Source organism: Vulpes lagopus, chromosome 2 (genome assembly GCF_018345385.1).
Source record: "Vulpes lagopus strain Blue_001 chromosome 2, ASM1834538v1, whole genome shotgun sequence".
In the NCBI taxonomy this organism is placed as follows: domain Eukaryota; kingdom Metazoa; phylum Chordata; class Mammalia; order Carnivora; family Canidae; genus Vulpes; species Vulpes lagopus.
This window is the reverse complement of record NC_054825.1, coordinates 151,443,607-151,462,110: the sequence shown is the minus strand read 5'-3', so window position 1 is coordinate 151,462,110 and position 18,504 is coordinate 151,443,607.

Genomic DNA, 18,504 nt, shown 5'->3' with positions numbered 1-18,504 from the left:
TAGAGCAGGACCCAGGGGGGCGGGGATGCCCTCGGGCTCCCTGGGACACTAACAGGCACCTGCGCCCCGGGAGAGTGCGCGGAGCTCCCTAAGGGCTGCAGCGCGCACGGCGGGACCCGGAGCAGCTCGGAGGGGCTCGGGCGGCGGCTCCGCGGAGGGGGCTGCTGGGCGGGAGCGCGAATCCAACAGCGCAGGCCCCGGAGCACAGGGCGAGGGGACACAGCCCAGGATACGGCCTCCCCCGGGACAGGCAGAGGCTGGGAGGGCCCAGGACAGCGAGGACGCTCCTGCCCCGAGCTGAGCAGATCAGCAGCCCCGCCCCGGAGCCTCCAGGCCCTGCAGACAGAGAGCACCAGAGTGACTGCAGGGGCTGACTCCAGGGCTGCAGAGCTGGCCCAGCCACTGTGGCTGTTCCTCCTGGGGCCTCACGGGGTAAACAACCCCCACTGAGACCTGCACCAGGCAGGGGCAGAGCAGCTCCCCCAAGTGCTAACACCTGAGAATCAGCACAGCAGGCCCCTCCCCCAGAAGACCAACTAGACGGACAAGTTCCAGGGGAAGTCGAGGGACTTAAAGTATACAGAATCAGAGGATACTCCCCCGTGGTTTTTTTTTCTTTTTGATTTGTTTGCTTCCCCCACCCCCGTTTTTTTTCCTTTCGTTCTTTTTCTTTCTCTTCTTCTTCTCTTTTTTTCTTTTTTTCTTCTTTTTTTCTTTTTCTCTTTTCTTTACTTCTTTCTCTCCTCTCTTTTGCTCCTTTTCCCAATACAACTTGTTTTTGGCCACTCTGCACTAAGCAAAATGACTAGAAGGAAAACCTCACCTCAAAAGAAAGAATCAGAAATAGTCCTCTCTCCCACAGAGACTCATTTTAGACAGAAGGACACCTACATCCTGAAAATAAAAGGTTGGAGAACCATTTACCATTCAAATGGTCCTCAAAAGAAAGCAGGGGTAGCCATCCTTATATCAGATAAACTAAAATTTACCCTGAAGACTGTAGTGAGAGATGAAGAGGGACACTATATCATACTTAAAGGATCTATCCAACAAGAGGACTTAATAATCCTCAACATATGCCCCGAATGTGGGAGCTCCCAAATATTTAAATCAATTAATAACCAAAGTGAAGAAATACTTAGATAATAATACACTTATACTTGGTGACTTCAATCTGGCTCTTTCTATACTCGATAGGCCTTCTAAGCAAAACATCTCCAAAGAAACGAGAGCTTTAAATGATACACTGGACCAGATGGATTTCACAGATATCTACAACTTGAGAAGAAGAGATATCTACAGAACTTTACATCCAAACTCAACTGAATACACATTCTTCTCAAGTGCACATGGAACTTTCTCCAGAATAGACCACATACTGGGTCACAAATCAGGTCTGAACTGATACCAAAAGATTGGGATCATCCCCTGCATATTCTCAGACCATAATGCCTTGAAATTAGAACTAAATCACAACAAGAAGTTTGGAAGGACCTCAAACACGTGGAGGTTAAGGACCATCCTGCTAAACGATAAAAGGGTCAACCAGGAAATTAAGGAAGAATTAAAAAGATTCATGGAAACTAATGAGAATGAAGATACAACCGTTCAAAATCTTTGGGATGCAGCAAAAGCAGTCCTAAGGGGGAAATACATCACAATACAAGCATCCATTAAAAAACTGGAAAGAACTCAAATACAAAAGCTAATCTTACACGTAAAAGAGCTAGAGAAAAAACAGCAAATAGATCCTATAGGCAGCAGAAGAAGAGAGTTAATAAAGATTCAAGCAGAACTCAACGAAATTGAGACCAGAAGAACTGTGGAACAGATCAACAGAACCAGGAGTTAGTTCTTTGAAAGAATTAATAAGATAGATAAACCATTAGCCAGCCTTATTAAAAAGAAGAGAGAGAAGACTCAAATTAATAAAATCATGAATGAGAAAGGAGAGATCACTACCAACACCAAGGAAATACAAACGATTTTAAAAACATATTATGAACAGCTATATGCCAATAAATTAGGCAATCTAGAAGAAATTGACGCATTTCTGGGAAGCCACAAACTACCAAAACTGGAACAGGAAGAAATAGAAAACCTGAACAGGCCAGTAACCAGGGAGGAAATTGAAGCAGTCATCAGAAACCTCCCAAGATACAAAAGTCCAGGGCCAGATGGCTTCCCAGGGGAATTCTATCAAACGTTTAAAGAAGAAATCATACCTATTCTACTAAAGCTGTTTGGAAAGATAGAAAGAGATGGAGTACTTCCAAATTCGTTCTATGAGGCCAGCATCACCTTAATTCCAAAACCAGACAAAGACCCCACCAAAAAGGACAATTACAGACCAATATCCCTGATGAACGTGGATGCAAAAATTCTCAACAAGATACTAGCCAATAGGATCCAACAATACATTAAGAAAATTATTCACCATGACCAAGTAGGATTTATCCCCAGGACACAAGGCTGGTTCAACACTCATAAAACAATCAATGTGATTCATCATATCAGCAAGAGAAAAACCAAAAACCATATGATCCTCTCATTAGATGCAGAGAAAGCATTTGACAAAATACAGCATCCATTCCTGATCAAAACTCTTCAGAGTGTAGGGATAGAGGGAACTTTCCTCAACATCTTAAAAGCCATCTACGACAAAGCCCACAGCAAATATCATTCTCATTGGGGAAGCACTGGGAGCCTTTCCCCTAAGATCAGGAACAAGACAGGGATGTCCACTCTCACCACTGCTATTCAACATAGTACTGGAAGTCCTCGCCTCAGCAATCAGACAACAAAAGACATTAAAGGCATTCAAACTGGCAAAGAAGAAGTCAAACTCTCCCTCTTCGCCGATGACATGATACTCTACATAGAAAACCCAAAAGACTCCACCCCAAGATTGCTAGAACTCATACAACAATTTGGCAGAGTGCCAGGATACAAAATCAATGCCCAGAAATCAATGGCATTTCTATACACTAACAATGAGACTGAAGAAAGAGAAATTAAGGAGTCAATCCCATTTACAATTGCACCCAAAAGCATAAGATACCTAGGAATAAACCTAACCAAAGAGGTGAAGGATCTATACCCTAAAAACTATAGAACACTTCTGAAAGAAATTGAGGAAGACACAAAGAGATGGAAAAATATTCCATGCTCATGGATTGGCAGAATTAATATTGTGAAAATGTCAATGTTACCCAGGGCAATTTACACATTTAATGCAATCCCTATCAAAATACCATGGACTTTCTTCAGAGAGTTAGAACAAATTATTTTAAGATTTGTGTGGAATAAGAAAAGACCCCGAGTAGCCAGGGGAATTTTAAAAAAGAAAACCATATCTGGGGGCATCACAATGCCAGATTTCAGGTTGTACTACAACGCTGTGGTCATCAAGACAGTGTGGTACTGGCACAAAAACAGACACATAGATCAATGGAACAGAATAGAGAACCCAGAAGTGGACCCTGAAATGTATGGTCAACTAATATTCAATAAAGGAGGAAAGACTATCCATTGGAAGAAAGACAGTCTCTTCAATAAATGGTGCTGGGAAAATTGGACATCCACATGCAGAAGAATGAAACTAGACCACTCTCTTTCACCACACACAAAGATAAACTCAGAATGGATGAAAGATCTAAATGCAAGACAGGATTCCATCAAAATCCTAGAGGAGAACACAGGCAACACTATTTTTGAACTCGGCCACAGTAACTTCTTGCAAGATACATCCATGAAGGCAAGAGAAACAAAAGCAAAAATGAATTATTGGGACTTCATCAAGATAAGAAGCTTTTGCACAGCAAAGGATACAGTCAACAAAACTAAAAGACCACCTACAGAATGGGAGAAGATATTTGCAAATGACGTATCAGATAAAAGGCTAGTTTCCAAGATCTATAAAGAACTTATTAAACTCAACACCAAAGAAACAAACAATCCAATCATGAAATGGGCAAAAGACATGAACAGAAATCTCACAGAGGAAGACATAGACATGGCCAACATGCACATGAGAAAATGCTCTGCATCACTTGCCATCAGGGAAATCCAAATCAAAACCACAATGAGATACCACCTCACACCAGTGAGAATGGGGAAAATTAACAAGGCAGGAAACCACAAATGTTGGAGAGGATGTGGAGAAAGGGGAACCCTCTTGCACTGTTGGTTAGAATGTGAACTGGTGCAGCCACTCTGGAAAACTGGGTGGAGGTTCCTCAAAGAGTTAAAAATAGACCTGCCCTACAACCCAGCAATTGCACAGCTGGGGATTTACCCCAAAGATACAGATGCAATGAAATGCCGGGACACCTGCACCCCGATGTTTCTAGCAGCAATGTCCACAATAGCCAAACTGTGGAAGGAGCCTCGGTGTCCATCGAAAGAAATGGATAAAGAATATGTGGTTTATGTATACAATGGAATATTACTCAGCCATTAGAAATGACAAATACCCACCATTTGCTTCGACGTGGATGGAACTGGAGGGTATTATGCTGAGTGAAGTAAGTCAATCGGAGAAGGACAAACATTATATGTTCTCATTCATTTGGAGAATATAAATAATAGTGAAAGGGAATATAAGGGAAGGGAGAAGCAATGTGTGGGAAATATCAGAAAGGGAAACAGAACACAAAGACTCCTAACTCTGGGAAAAGAACTAGGGGTGGTGGAAGGGGAGGAGGGCGGGGGGTGGGGGTGAATGGGTGACGGGCACTGAGGGGGGCACTTGACGGGATGAGCACTGGGTGTTATTCTGTATTTTGGTAAATTGAACACCAATAAAAAAATAAATTTATTAAAAAAATAATAAAAATGAAAGCTTCTTTTGTTGGCTTTTTATCTTATGGTAAAATTTCAAAAATAAAACAAAAAAACTCCAGTTACTGAAATAACAAAGTGGTTCTCCTATATTTAATAATAAAGTGCAGAAACAACACTCTTAAGAACTTCCCACAAACCTAAGACAATTGATTTCAAATGAAAATGAAAAAGAAAAATTAGAATTGCTAATTAAAAACAGGCTTGTTTTGACAGGAATATCATTCATCAGTGTGTGTTCCAGTCAATGCCTTTATATTTTGTTATTTGAAAATAGTCTAAGAAATGCATGTTTATAAAAGTTCAGCATTATATGGATGAAAATGTCAATGATATATTCTTTGCTAAGAATGAGAAATTCACCTTTTAACTTTTAAATTTCACTTTTAAAAACATGAATATATATTAATTGAGGAAAGATTCACTGCCTTGTAGGTCAGGTGATATTAATTCCTTTAGATTTGCTTTTTTTTAAGCCATATGTTCTCTTGGAAATTCCAGTTTTTGATGTTTATCATTGTATGAGTACTGCCACTTTAAACCAAAGAATTTTTTATTAAATTAGCAAACAGAATATATAACTTTCTTGCACTTTCAAATATGTGTTCCTGGAACAGCAAGCAATATTTTTGAAATGACAGGTGAACGGATATTATATAGCATTCAGCCATAAACAACTTCACAGTCCAAATAAAATCTACCCTATAAATTTTGTATTAAAATTGAGTGTCTGCTGGAAATTTATATTTTCCCAGAATAACTAAGGGCATTTTCTTCTGCTTTTATGATTGAGAGTTATATTAATCGTACATGGATTATCAATTTTCAGGTTCATATAATAATATTAAAACTCTGTCTAAAAATCTTATTGAAGGTAATGTAATCTAAGGCACTCTATTTTTTGAGGTGGACATAAACTCAGCTGGTAATGGATATCTGTGTTGTGCAAGTGAGTGATTTCTTTTCTAGGCTGAGTAAAAGGAGTCAACAGAGAGAGAGGGATGAGATATATGTGATATCTGGGATAATGGATGGAGCAAATTTTCAGAGCTGACAGGAGGAAACAGGGTGAAGAGAACTGTGTGTGGAAAAGAGTAGGCATCACTGGAGATCTTCCTCTGGAAGAGGAGCTATTGCAAAAGGAGACCATAGAGCGTTTCTGAAGTTGGAAGAATGGAATTTGAGGAAACACTTTCAGGTCCGTGCTCATCTTAAGAAATCCAGGAGCAAGGAAAGTGGTCATGAATTGGAGGATATGAAGACATGCAGCTGGAATTACTAGGGAACTAAAAAATAAAATAAAATAACCCATGACATAGATTGACTTTTATATGCTGAGCAAAACTGTAGTAACAGATGATACTAGAAATTATAAATTTGCAGAGGAACTAAATGTGCTGCAGTTTATACGTTTTGGTTTATTTGCCAGAACCCTAGAGAGGAGGGACCTGGGGTCCCTCGGGATTGGGGACTGTCCTGATAGAAATATCTGGCAGTCAACAGATAATGATTGTAGATAAGACAGGCATAGCTACTGTGATCCCGGCTGGAGATCATCGCAGTGGGTGGAAAAGCCCAAGAAAATGGAATGACCTCCAAGGCTCAGGTTGGGAGGGCTGGAGGCAGGCTGACAGAAAAGAACTGGCAGGGGGACAGGAAGCTCCAGTTTAGAGGCGCCATCATGAGTGTTGATGAGATTAAGGTGGGTCAAGCCTGAGTTTGAAACGAAGCATAAATTGAAGTTATTGAGTTAAACCCTTATGAGGAATATGCTGCTTTAGCTGAAAGCTCACCTCCAGATCATTTAACCTAGCTGTGTACCTTACCTTAAGTTTTGAAAATTTTCAATAGTTGTCTTGCTCACTTTGTTTGCTTCAGAGCTCACAGGAAGCGGATGGCTCCTCTGGCAATGTCCCTCAGTCATGCCTAAGCTGCTGCTCCGTTCTGGTCATGTCTGATTTGCTAATACTACCCTTTGGGCTGGACATTCTCTCCTGGGAGGACACACTCTTACACACGTGGTTTGTGTGTAAGTTGCAGAAAGCAAGGCACAAAGCTCTCTCATTCAAGTCCCACTAAAGTGCTTGAGGCTTCATCCGTGAGCGGCAAGGGCCATCATCTTTCAGAAGGTTCTATATGTTCATAAGTCTGTCCCTTTACTTTTTTTTCCCCCAAATTCATTGCATTTATAAATTAACTGTGGGACTGGAGTGTGCCTCCAGCAGCAGATACCAACCTTTCATTTGTGGTCTTTCTGATGCCTCATGATGTTGACATTTGTGAGAGGAGGGTACAGCTGATTTATTCTGGGAGTTGACTCACTGCCATTTGGATTCTGAGGCTTCTCCTATGTTTATAACGTTTGACAAGTCACATTTCAATAAAGAAAAACATTAAGAATGGGCTTTTATTAATAGGATGTTGATTACTGATGGATGCAAGCAACGACAGCCTGGTCATTTCAGGTGTGTGGTCCTGGGTGACCATCAAAGCTGAAGTCAATGTTAGCTAATCACAAAGGGCTCCTTCATCAGTAGCCATAACTCTTATGTTCCCTTTAACTATTAATACAGTTACTTAAATTGTTCTGGCTCTACCCCATGCCCAAAGGTATAAAACAGTCCATCAGATATTTTCATACATAATCCTTCATTGATATTCAAAACTCCTGGAAGAACAGAACATGGAGTCCTGCCAGCCCCCACAACCTTGGCATTCAGTGAGGCTGCTCTACATAAAAAATTAAGCAGCCTTTTAAAAATGCAGCAGTGTGCCGCAATGCCTTCCTGAGATGCATTATTTCTCTTTCCCAGGGAGGATTCAAGCAAATTTCCAATAAATCAAAAGTTTGGACAAACCAAATGTATGTAGCACTACTATCATTTCATTTTAATGATCCCAAACATTCAAGGTCTTTCTCTGCTCCAAAGAAGCTCCTTAGACACAAAGAGTGGCTTTGGTACCTGTCTGTGGCCTGAATACCAGAGAGTTCCTTCAGTGGAGTTGGATTAAAGAGGATTGGTACTCTAAATAGAAGCACTCTCTTGGGACGCCTGAGTGGCGGGGTCTACCTTGGGCTCAGGCCGTGATCCCCGGGTCCTAGGATCGAGTCCAGAATTAGGCTCAGCAAATCATTTTATATGACAGAAGAGCTTAACCACTTCACTTAGATTTTCACATTTATTTTCATAGAGGTCAAAGTACTATTTGGGGAGATATATATATATATTTTTTTTTTCCAGTGATAATGTCCTTATCATTTCTTATTTTTTATGTTTGGCCTTATCCCTATTTTCTTAATCAAGTTGGCTGGCAATTTGTCTATTTATAAATATTTCCAAAACCCAGCATTTCTCACTAATTAAGTCTGCTGCTTTATATTCTCCACATCACTAATTGTTCTTATTTTTATTTCCTTCCTCATGCCTTCTTCTGGTTTATTTTGTTGTCTTTGTCTAATTTTTTTAAGCTGGGAATTTAATTCGTTAACTTTAATTATGTAAATGTTCATGCTGATAGTGTTTAGTACTATTAATTTCCCCCTGATCATTGCTTTCTGGTGTGTGGTATTCTCATCATTTTAGTTTTAGAAAATTCTGTAACTTCAGCTTTAATTTCCTCTTTCACCCAAGGGTTGTTCAGTGGAAGGTTTATTATTTTCCAGTTGGAAAGGCCTTTGTGTTTTAGTTTCTAGTTTTATTGATCAGAACGTGCAGATGTCTTCTATATGATCACACACACACATTTCATGCACATGTGAGGTATAAGAGCACCTATAATGCCAGAGTATAGGATTCTACAAATGTTCATAAGATCTATCATATTGATAATGTTGGTTAGGTTTCTAACCTCCTACAAGTTGTTTGGTCACTTGATCTGCCTTGTTCTGCGAGAAGAATAATAACATCTTCTATTATTAGCATGTCTCTAGCTGTATTTCCTTCCATCTCTTGAATTTGCTGCTTTATAATGTGGTTTGCTATATGACTTGGTTTGTAGACATTCATAATACTTAATTGCAGCTTTTGTATAAGAAAGTATGCTTCTTGATTACATTTCTTCATGCTTTTTGCCCAAAACTTACTTAGTTTGGTGTCAGGGTAACTGCTCCCTTTGAGCTTCCATTCATTTTGTATAACTTTGTCCACTTGGTTTTTAGCCCCTTGGAATAATTTCTTGTAGTTTTGTCTCTTGTACAGAACATCTAACTGGGTCTTTCTTGATAAAATAGATTGAAAATATCTCTTTTCTTTTTGATAGGTGGGTTAAGTCCATTCACATTTACTGAGATGACTGACATATTTAGTCTTACCTTTGTCAGAATATTTTATAATTTTATGTATCTTGTTATATTTTTTATATTCTTTCTCAACCAAACATAATTGTCTTTTGCTTCCTTTTCTTTTCTGATTTTAATCAACTCTCTTTTCATTACTTCTTCATTTTTGTCCATGTCTGTTCTTTGCTTTTCAATTTTCAATTCAATTTTTTTTTTCAATGAACTCAGATGTTTGTTTGCATATATTTATTTCCACGGAAATTTTGTCTCTGAGTTTTATTCTGTCCATTATTATTTCTGGGAGGAGGATTTTTTCAGTTGAAGTGTATTGAATTTTGTTTTCTAAGGCCTGATGATAACACAGTATGGGTCGGTTCATCTTTTCCTTGTTAGTTCTGTACCTTTGGGATATTTTACAAGATTCCTAGTTTAAAGGCTTCCTGATCTGTCAGTCTAGCCAAGTCGAGATACTTTAATGGGTTCTTTGTTTTTTCGTTTTTAGTGAGAAAAAAAAAATTGTGTATCCTTTATTTCTTCGATTTTCTTTTGTTTTGCAGAACTCTGAATATTCCTTTTTTGCTTGGTCCTTTTTCCACTTAATTTGTAAAGCAAGCTTCTTCCTTCCTGTTTACCTTTTTTCTCCCAAAGTGGCTCTGTCTTGAAGAAGCTTCCTCAAAGAGTGTGTACCTGTATGTCTCTTCTCTGGGGCTCACTGATTGATCTACCCAGACACATTTTTAGTACTTTTGCACATAATATGAACCTAGTCTTTCTGGCAATAGTTTTAGATCCCACTGCATCTTCTGATATTTTTCTTTTTCTCTCTTTCTCAGAGTTTATTTTTATTCTGTTGTTGCTCATCAAAAAGCCTTTTAAGTGGCCTTGTTAAATTCAGAAGTAAGGTGAAAACATAAGAAATCACAGACTGAAATTTATTGATTTTTTTCCTTGTTTACTTAAAGATATTTTGAAGTTTAGGCAAGTTATTCTGAGGACATGGTTTTCATGTAGTTTTATTTTTTTTTTAAAGATTTTATTTATTCATGAGAGACAGAGAGAGAGAGACAGAGAGAGAGAGAGAGAGAGAGGCAGAGACACAGGCAGAGGGAGAAGCAGGCTCCATGCAGGGAGCCCGACGTGGGGCTCGGCTCGGTCCTGGGACTCCAGGATCACACCATGGGCCAAAGGCAGGCGCTAAACTGCTGAGCCATCCAGGGATCCCTCATGTAGTTTTATTTCCCCTTCTTATTCCACACTGCTTTGGGAGAAAATAGGAAAGACAGGAACACAACGTATTACTATTTTTTCCAGCTGCCTTGTTATACCTTTTGATACTGTTTCATAAACACTGAAGATCTGCATCTTGCCCTAGAAATCTTTTTTTTTCTCCCTGCTTCCCAGATCAAATAGTTTCTAACAACTCATTTTTAAATTCATTGTCTCTTTCCTATATCATCTCTATTCCAGTGTTAAGGCCATCAGTTGACAATTTTTAAAGGTATCGTATGTTTATTTAAGAAATTGAATTTTTCACTTTTAGAATTTTTATTCCTTCTTTCTAATGTCTTTTTTTCCTCTGAAAATATTTCCTTTTTAAATTTATTATGAGCATAGTTCCTTTATCTTATTGAGCATAGTTATAATAGCAGCTTTCAAATCATTGCCTCCTAATTCCCACATCTGTAAACTCTCTGGGTCAATGTCTCCGTTGATTTTCTCTTAATAATAGGAAATTTTTTTTTTCGTATATCAAGTGATCTGGGAACATATCCTGGACAGGGTAAAAGCTATATTGCAGAGATTCTGTTATTGTCTGGGAAAGATTGTTGGGTTTTTGATTCGTTTGTTTTACCAGGTGATTTTAATTGGACACAAACAGCAAAATCTGTCTCTTCAGTACAAGCTCACATCCAGCTGACTACTTTTAAGCCTAGTTCAAACAGGTGCTTAGATTCTGCTCCATTTATACATAATTTAGTAATTAATCAGCAATTTGAAAAACTTAAAATGGAGAATTTGGGTCTCTACTTCCATGACTCCCTAGATTACCACTGCCCTTTTTCTAGCAGCTAAGTTTGCCACATATTATTCTCTCTCATACTTAAAGCCAGAGAGACTCAGTATTTTTCATCATAGTTCCCCTGCAAGGGTGACTAGTGCCACCTCTTTAAACAGACACCATGAAAAAAACTGGAGAATTGTCACTCTAATTGTTGACTTCCTGCTTTTGCTTGCTCTTTAATGCCTTCAGATATATATGTTTTTTTTTTTAAATTTGTAGTTACATGTCTTAGAATCAGCCCAGTATGAACTAACTTACTCTATTATTACTGAAAATGGAAACTAGCAGTACTTTTTGAAGTAAAGATAATGCAAGTCAAAGGAAAAAAAAACTTGTATAAGAGGTTTTTTAAAATTTTTCCCCCTGTGGGAATGATGTTCATAAGATCACCAAAGTTAGTTACACTAACCCATCTACCACAATGAGGAAAACATGAAATTATTATTTTTTAATCCTTTGTAATTGCATTTGTATCTTTGAATCCAAAAGCTGGAAGGCAATTCTTGGCAGGAATTTCAGGGGGTATGCACTATAACTGCAAATGGGAATTGGTGAAAGGCTACTGTACGCATCCAAATGGCCATTTATCCTGTGCCTAAGGAAATAAAACAGGGACGTGTAATGTTGCTAACTGGCTTGTAACTAGAGCCAGAATCAAGTAGTAGTATCTCCTGTTTCAGCCCCATGAAGTCTTGCAGCTTAAAGGAAATAGTACTTTCCTACTGCATCAGTGTAATTACTAATATTTTTAAGAGTGACGGGATTTGTGAACTTCAAATAATGTGGTTCTCAGGATAAGCACACTATTACAGCTGCCCAAATAATTTAAACAGGGCATATAAAATTAAAAATAACTATTACTTTAATTGCATTATTTTTTGCATTTTATTTTTATGATGCATTTTCTCAAACATTTTATACCTCAGAATAACCTTGGTAAAGACATGAACTGAGGCTCAAGTAAAAGAAAAATTTGACTGATAGTTTTGGAATTTGAATTCAGTTTCCCAAATACAAATAATATTCTAGCTCTCTTCCTTTTCCTCTGAGAAAGAAGACCATGCTCAATGACAACTAATATGGAAACTTACTAATTTTTGTAATTTTCCCGCCACTACAAATATAAAATTAAAGTAAATTACACTTAACCACCAGATTAAACAATATTTGCTTCCTTTGGTTTTTAAATTGGTTTTTGCTTTCTTTTCTTTGGTTTTACCTGGGGGAATATGGGGGCGGGGGGAAATCATGTGTCTTGATTTAGCAGCCTGTTTTAATTCTTCTATTTATTTTCCTGTTATTTCCTGTCTACTTATTTTCTTTGTTTGTTTATGCTGTGGATACTAAAGGGAAGCCAGGTTGTTAGACATACTGGTGTCTTGTGCACAATTTGAATGAAATAATTGGGGAATAGATGTGCACAAGCGGAAGGGAATGGTCATCTAACTAAGGAAGAGATCAGTGCCAGAAATATTTTAATTAAATGAAACAAAGGTATCTACATGTACCTTGGATAAATGTGGTTGTTCGTTTTTGGTGTTGATGGAATAAGATCAACGGTAATACCTTTTTATTGAGTTGTGGCTCTACAGTAGGATTAATGATACACATAGAAAGCACAGAAAATTTTCAAAGTAAAATTAGTACTCCTGGTGGATTTATAAAAGTTGAGTGGACCATGCTGTTGATTCGTGATTCAAATAGGACAAATAGAAAACATCCAGCAAAAAGATAATAGAAAAGATCAATAAAACTAAAAGCTGATTTTTTCAAAAAATAAAGAAAATTGACACAATTCAAGCCATCCTCTCTAAGAAAAGAAAAAGAAAGATGATACAAATAAAATTAGAAATGGAAGAGAAGACGTTATTACTGATACATAGAAATCATAAGGATCATAAGCAAATACTATGAATACTATGCTAATGAATCGGACAACCTAAAATAAATGGGCCAATTCTTAAAAATGCACAACCTACCAAATTGACTCATGAAGAAATAGAACATCTAAACCAAGAGATTACTAGTAAGGATATTGGATCAGTAATCAAAAATCTCCCAACAAACAATAGTCATGGAACAGCTTCCTTGGTGAAGTCTATCAGACATTCAGAGAATTAATACCAATCTTCCTCAAACTTTTCCAAAAAAATGGGAGCAGATAAACACTTCCAAATTCATTTTATAAAGTCAGCATGACTCTGATACCAAAACTAGATTAGAATACAAGAAGGAAACAAAATACAGGTCAGTGTCAGTAATGAACATAGATGCAAAAATCAACAAAATATTAGCAAATCCAATTCAACAGTACATTAAAAGGATCATGCACCACGATCAAGTGGAATATATTTTAGGGATGATAGGATGGTTCAAATCCACAGATCACTTCATGTGATGCACAACACTCACAAAATGAAGGATAATAATCATATAATCATTTCAGCAGATGCAGAAAAATCATTTAACAAAATTCAACATCCATATATAATGAAGACTCTCCACAAAATAGATCTAGAGGGAACATGCCTCAAGATAATAAAGACCATGTTAGCCCACAGCTAACATCATACACAATGGTGAAACCTAAAAGATTTTTCTCTAAGATCAGGAACAAGACAAGGAGGATATCCATGCTCACCACGGATTATTCAGTGTAGTATTGGAAGCCGTAGCCAGAACACTTAGGCAGGTAAAAGAAAAAAAATGCTCCCAAATTAGACAGGAAGATGTAAAACTCACTATTTGCAGATGACATGATACTATATATAAAAAATCCTAAAGTCTCCACTGAAACATTTGTTAGAATAAAAAATTTATTCTAAGAAAATTTAGAATAAAGAATTGAAATTGCAGGATATAAACTTATAAAAAAAAACTTTCTATACATCAATATTTAACCCTCAGAAATAGAAATTAAGAAAAAAATCCTATTTACAATTACATCAAAAATAATAAAATACCTAGGAATAAATTTAACCAAAAAGGTGAAAGACATGTACACTGAAAACTATAAAACATTGATCAAAGAAATTGAAAAGACACAAATAAATGAAAAGATATTCCATATTTATGGATTGAAAGAATTAATATTGCTAAATGTCCATACTCTTCAAAGCAATTAACTGATTCAGTGCAATCCCTGATAAAATTGCAATGCCGTGTTTTCACAGAAATAGAACAAACAATCCTAAAATTTGTATGGAACTACAAAGATCTTCAAATAGCCAAAGCAATCTTGAGAAAGGAAAGAAAAGCTGAAGGTATTGTGCTTCTTGATTTCAAAATATTAGAGAGGTACAGTAGTGAAAACAGTATGGTGCTGGCATAAAAACAGACACATAGATAAAACAGAAGAGAGAGCCCAGAAATAAATCCATGCTTATATGATCTATTTACAACAAAGGAACCAGGAATATATAATGGGGGAAAGACAGTCGCTTCAATAAATGGTGTTAGGAGAGAATTCATACAACTCAATAGGACCAAACGAAAAATCCTTTAAAAAATTGACAGAGGATGTGAATAGAAATGTTTCCAAAGATAAACAGATGGCCAATAGCTAGACGAAAAGGTGCTTGACATCACTTGTCACCAGGGAAATGCAAATCAAAACCACATGAAATACCACCTTACTCCTGCTAAAATGGCTATTAAAAAAAAAAAAGAAATAGCAAGTGTTGGTGAGGATGTGGAGTATAGGGAACCCTTGTGCATTGTTGGTGGGAAGGTAAATTGGTGCAGCCACTATGGAAAATAGTACAGAGATTCCTCAAAAAACTTAAAAGTAGAACTGTCATGACATTCAGTAATTTCATTTCTGGGTATGTATTCAAAGAAAATGAAAACACTAACTCACAAAGATCTATCCACACCCATGTTTATTGCATTGTTATTTACAATGTTCAAGATACAGATGAATCTAGATGTTAATCGATAATGAATAGATCAGAAAAATATGGTATCCACACAAACACACACAATGGAATAATATCATGTGACTTACTTATATGTGCAATCTAACTCCCACAAACAACCAAGCTCAAGGTTACAGAGAACAGATATGTGGTTGCCAGAGGCAGCGGCATGGAGAGGAATGGGTAAAATGGGTGAAAGGCGTCAAATAGTAGAAATTTCCAGTGTAAAATAATTAAGTCATGGGGATGTAATGTACAGGAGGGTAACTATAATTAACAATAGAGGGGCAGCTCTGGTGGCACAGAGGTTTAGCGCTGCCTGCAGCCTGGGGTGTGATCCTGGGGACCCTGGATGGGGTCCCCTGTCAGGATCCCTGCACGGAGCCTGCTTCTTCCTCTGCCTGTGCCTCTGCCCTCCCCCCCACCGCCCGTGTCTCTATGAATAAATAAATAAAATCTTTAAAAAAAATAGAGTACTGTATATTTGAAAGTTACTAAGAGAGTACATTTTATTTTATTTTTTTAAAATATTTTATTTATTTATTCATGAGGGAGAGAGAGAGGCAGAGACACAGACAGGGAGAAACAGGTTCCATGCAGGGAGCCTGATGTGGGACTCGATCCCAGGACTCCAGGATCATGTCCTGGGCCGAAGGCAGGCACCAAACTGCTGAGCCACCCAGGGATCCCCAGAGAGTACATTTTATTTTATTTTTTTTTTATTTATTTTTTTTTTTTTTGAGAGTACATTTTAAAAGTCGTTCCCATGAGGAATTCTTTTTTGTAACTGTGTATGGTGATGGGTGTGAACTAGACCTTTTATGCCAATCAGTTTGCAAAGCAGACAAATACCAGATCACCACGTGGCATTCCTGAAGCTAATATATTATTATATGTCAACTATATCATAAATAAATAATAAATAAGCATTTAGTAATATGCTTCTTAAAATAAGCTCTGCAAAATAGTTTATTAGTGTATTGATTGTATAAGTTTTGACTCCAAAACAAGTGTAATTGTAATATGGAATGTGTCAGACTGGTTTGCAAAATGCAGGAGACTGTGTGTGGAGTTTCCTTATCCTATGTACCAATAATGTAAATAAGTTGGTTTTGTTATGCAGGCACCTAAACTAGCATAATCACTTCTAAATAGCCTTACCATTTATTGTAATGCCAAAGTAATGCTAACATTATTTACAGATTATGAAAAATAAGGCTTGAGTAAACTAGTTGGACTGCAATGAACTTCCTAATCACAGAAATATTTCTTGTGACACATACTACTGTTTCCAATATTGAGCAAATATGATTAAGTTTTAACTGGAGAAAGAACGAGAAAGAATAGAAGACATGACCAGTTTACTACATGCAGAAAAAAAAGTTTTAACAATATTTAACATCTATTCATGATAACATATTTTAAAAAGAACTCTCAGCAGCCCTAGCCTTGAGCCTAGGTTGAGATTCCCTGTACTCAACAAATGAAGGGCATTTACAAAAAACTTGCAGCCAGTATCATGTCTAATGGTGAGATATTGAATGCTTTTCCCCAAAAATCAGGAACAAGGTAAGGACACTCACTGTCATTACTTAATTCAGTGACATTGCTGTGCCCAGTGTCCAGCTGCAATGCATCCTGGGGTCAGGCCCAGTACTTGAACTCTGCATACATGAGATGCCTCTTAGGGGCACTGGCCAAGGATGTGCATGGCACCTTATGTTTTTGTGTTTTTGTGGCAAGACTGATCCCATCAATGCTCTCCCTGAGCAGGGAGAAAGATTTTTAGAGAAGCTTCTCCCACAGAAGGAAGTATGACCTCTCTCTCTCCAGGGCTGCCTGGGGTCTCAGCTGATGATCTTGGTTCCTATGTGTATATGACTGCAGGAATGGACCAGGGTCTAACTTGGAGGAGAGGCTTTGGGATAACTGAAAAAATTAAGAAAAAAAGCAAAAATCACAGAAAAAACTCTGATAACAGCAGAGATGCACAATACGACTTTAAGTCAGACATTTCCATCAATGTGTCACCCTTTTCTTCCTGTTAAAGGAAGCATTGGCTTTGTCTTATTGTTCTGACTCTGGAATCAGCAGTGATCCGATTAGGACCAAGAGTGTAGACAGGTGAGGTATGACCTCCTGTCAATTAGCGTTGAGATCTGATTCATGGAAAATGTGCTGTCTTGTCTCTGAGCACGTCTAGGTGCAGGGTGTAGTCCACATTTTGGATAAAATGTGGCCCAAACTATAGTTCTTCAGATCACCAAGCTTTGCACTTAGCATATCAACACATTATGCCTTTCTTTGGATGCCAGATCAGAAGGTGGGTTCTTTAACTATGTAACTACTAAAAGCTGTATTTTCGTTTACTTGATAAGAATAATTTTTATTTTTTAATAAGAATAGTCAGCCAATTGCAGAATGAGGTCTCAACTAGAGCAGGACAGTGCAGTGGACCAGGCCTCAGAGGGATGTTGGGATGAAGCCCTGGGTTAAGGGAACTCTCACCAAGGGCCTGTGACCCTGCTCCTCAGGCTCTGTGATGAGGGGCAGGGAGGGGAGGCCAAGACCCTTGACCTCCTCTCCAACCAGAGCAACACCGCCTTATCTGCTTTATTCATTTACCCCCCACCTGGGAAGGATTTGATTCAAATGGTGGTGTGCCCTGCGAACAAGGACAGATCATCATACTAGGCATTAGGTCTTAACTTTTGAAATCTATGATGCCACATGAATGAGCATAATTATCCAATAACAGCACAATTGATAATCGATGCTGCTAAATTAAAATTGGGAAGGAGAAATCTTGATGAATGCTTCTAGCAGCTCGCATAACTTTAAAGAAGTTTAGAAGAATTTTCAGTTTTTCTGAATTCTCCAAGGACTATATCTACCTTCTGATGTTCTCCTCCCCCTGTGGAATGCTACTGGCAGCCTTAAGCTAGTGATGGCAATAGTTCAAAATTCAGGAGGCTTTGGGAAACTGGGAACGTAGGACCGCCCCACTGTTAATGGACCGCTCAAGGGCACATGACTGTACACAAACACATCCTATCACCCTCTTTATGATTAAAATAAGACCAAACCTTGCAAATAAAACTCCGAAATAAAGTGCTATTATTTGCTATTTGATTTAAGCTTGTTTCTCTCTTAACAGCCCCCTAAAGTTATTTAAAATCCAGTAGAAACCTAGATATGCATGCTAGTAGTTATATGACTTTCCAAAATGATACAATTTATGAGAATATGTCTAAGCAATTGCCAATCTGGCAAAACATGCACACTCCACATGGTTAGAAAGCTCCAGTAATTGCTCAGCAGTGCAATCCATGATCGGGGACAGAAAACAGAGATGACCAGGCAGCGAGAAGAGAACCAACCCCTAAGGACTCCCTCTAGCTACC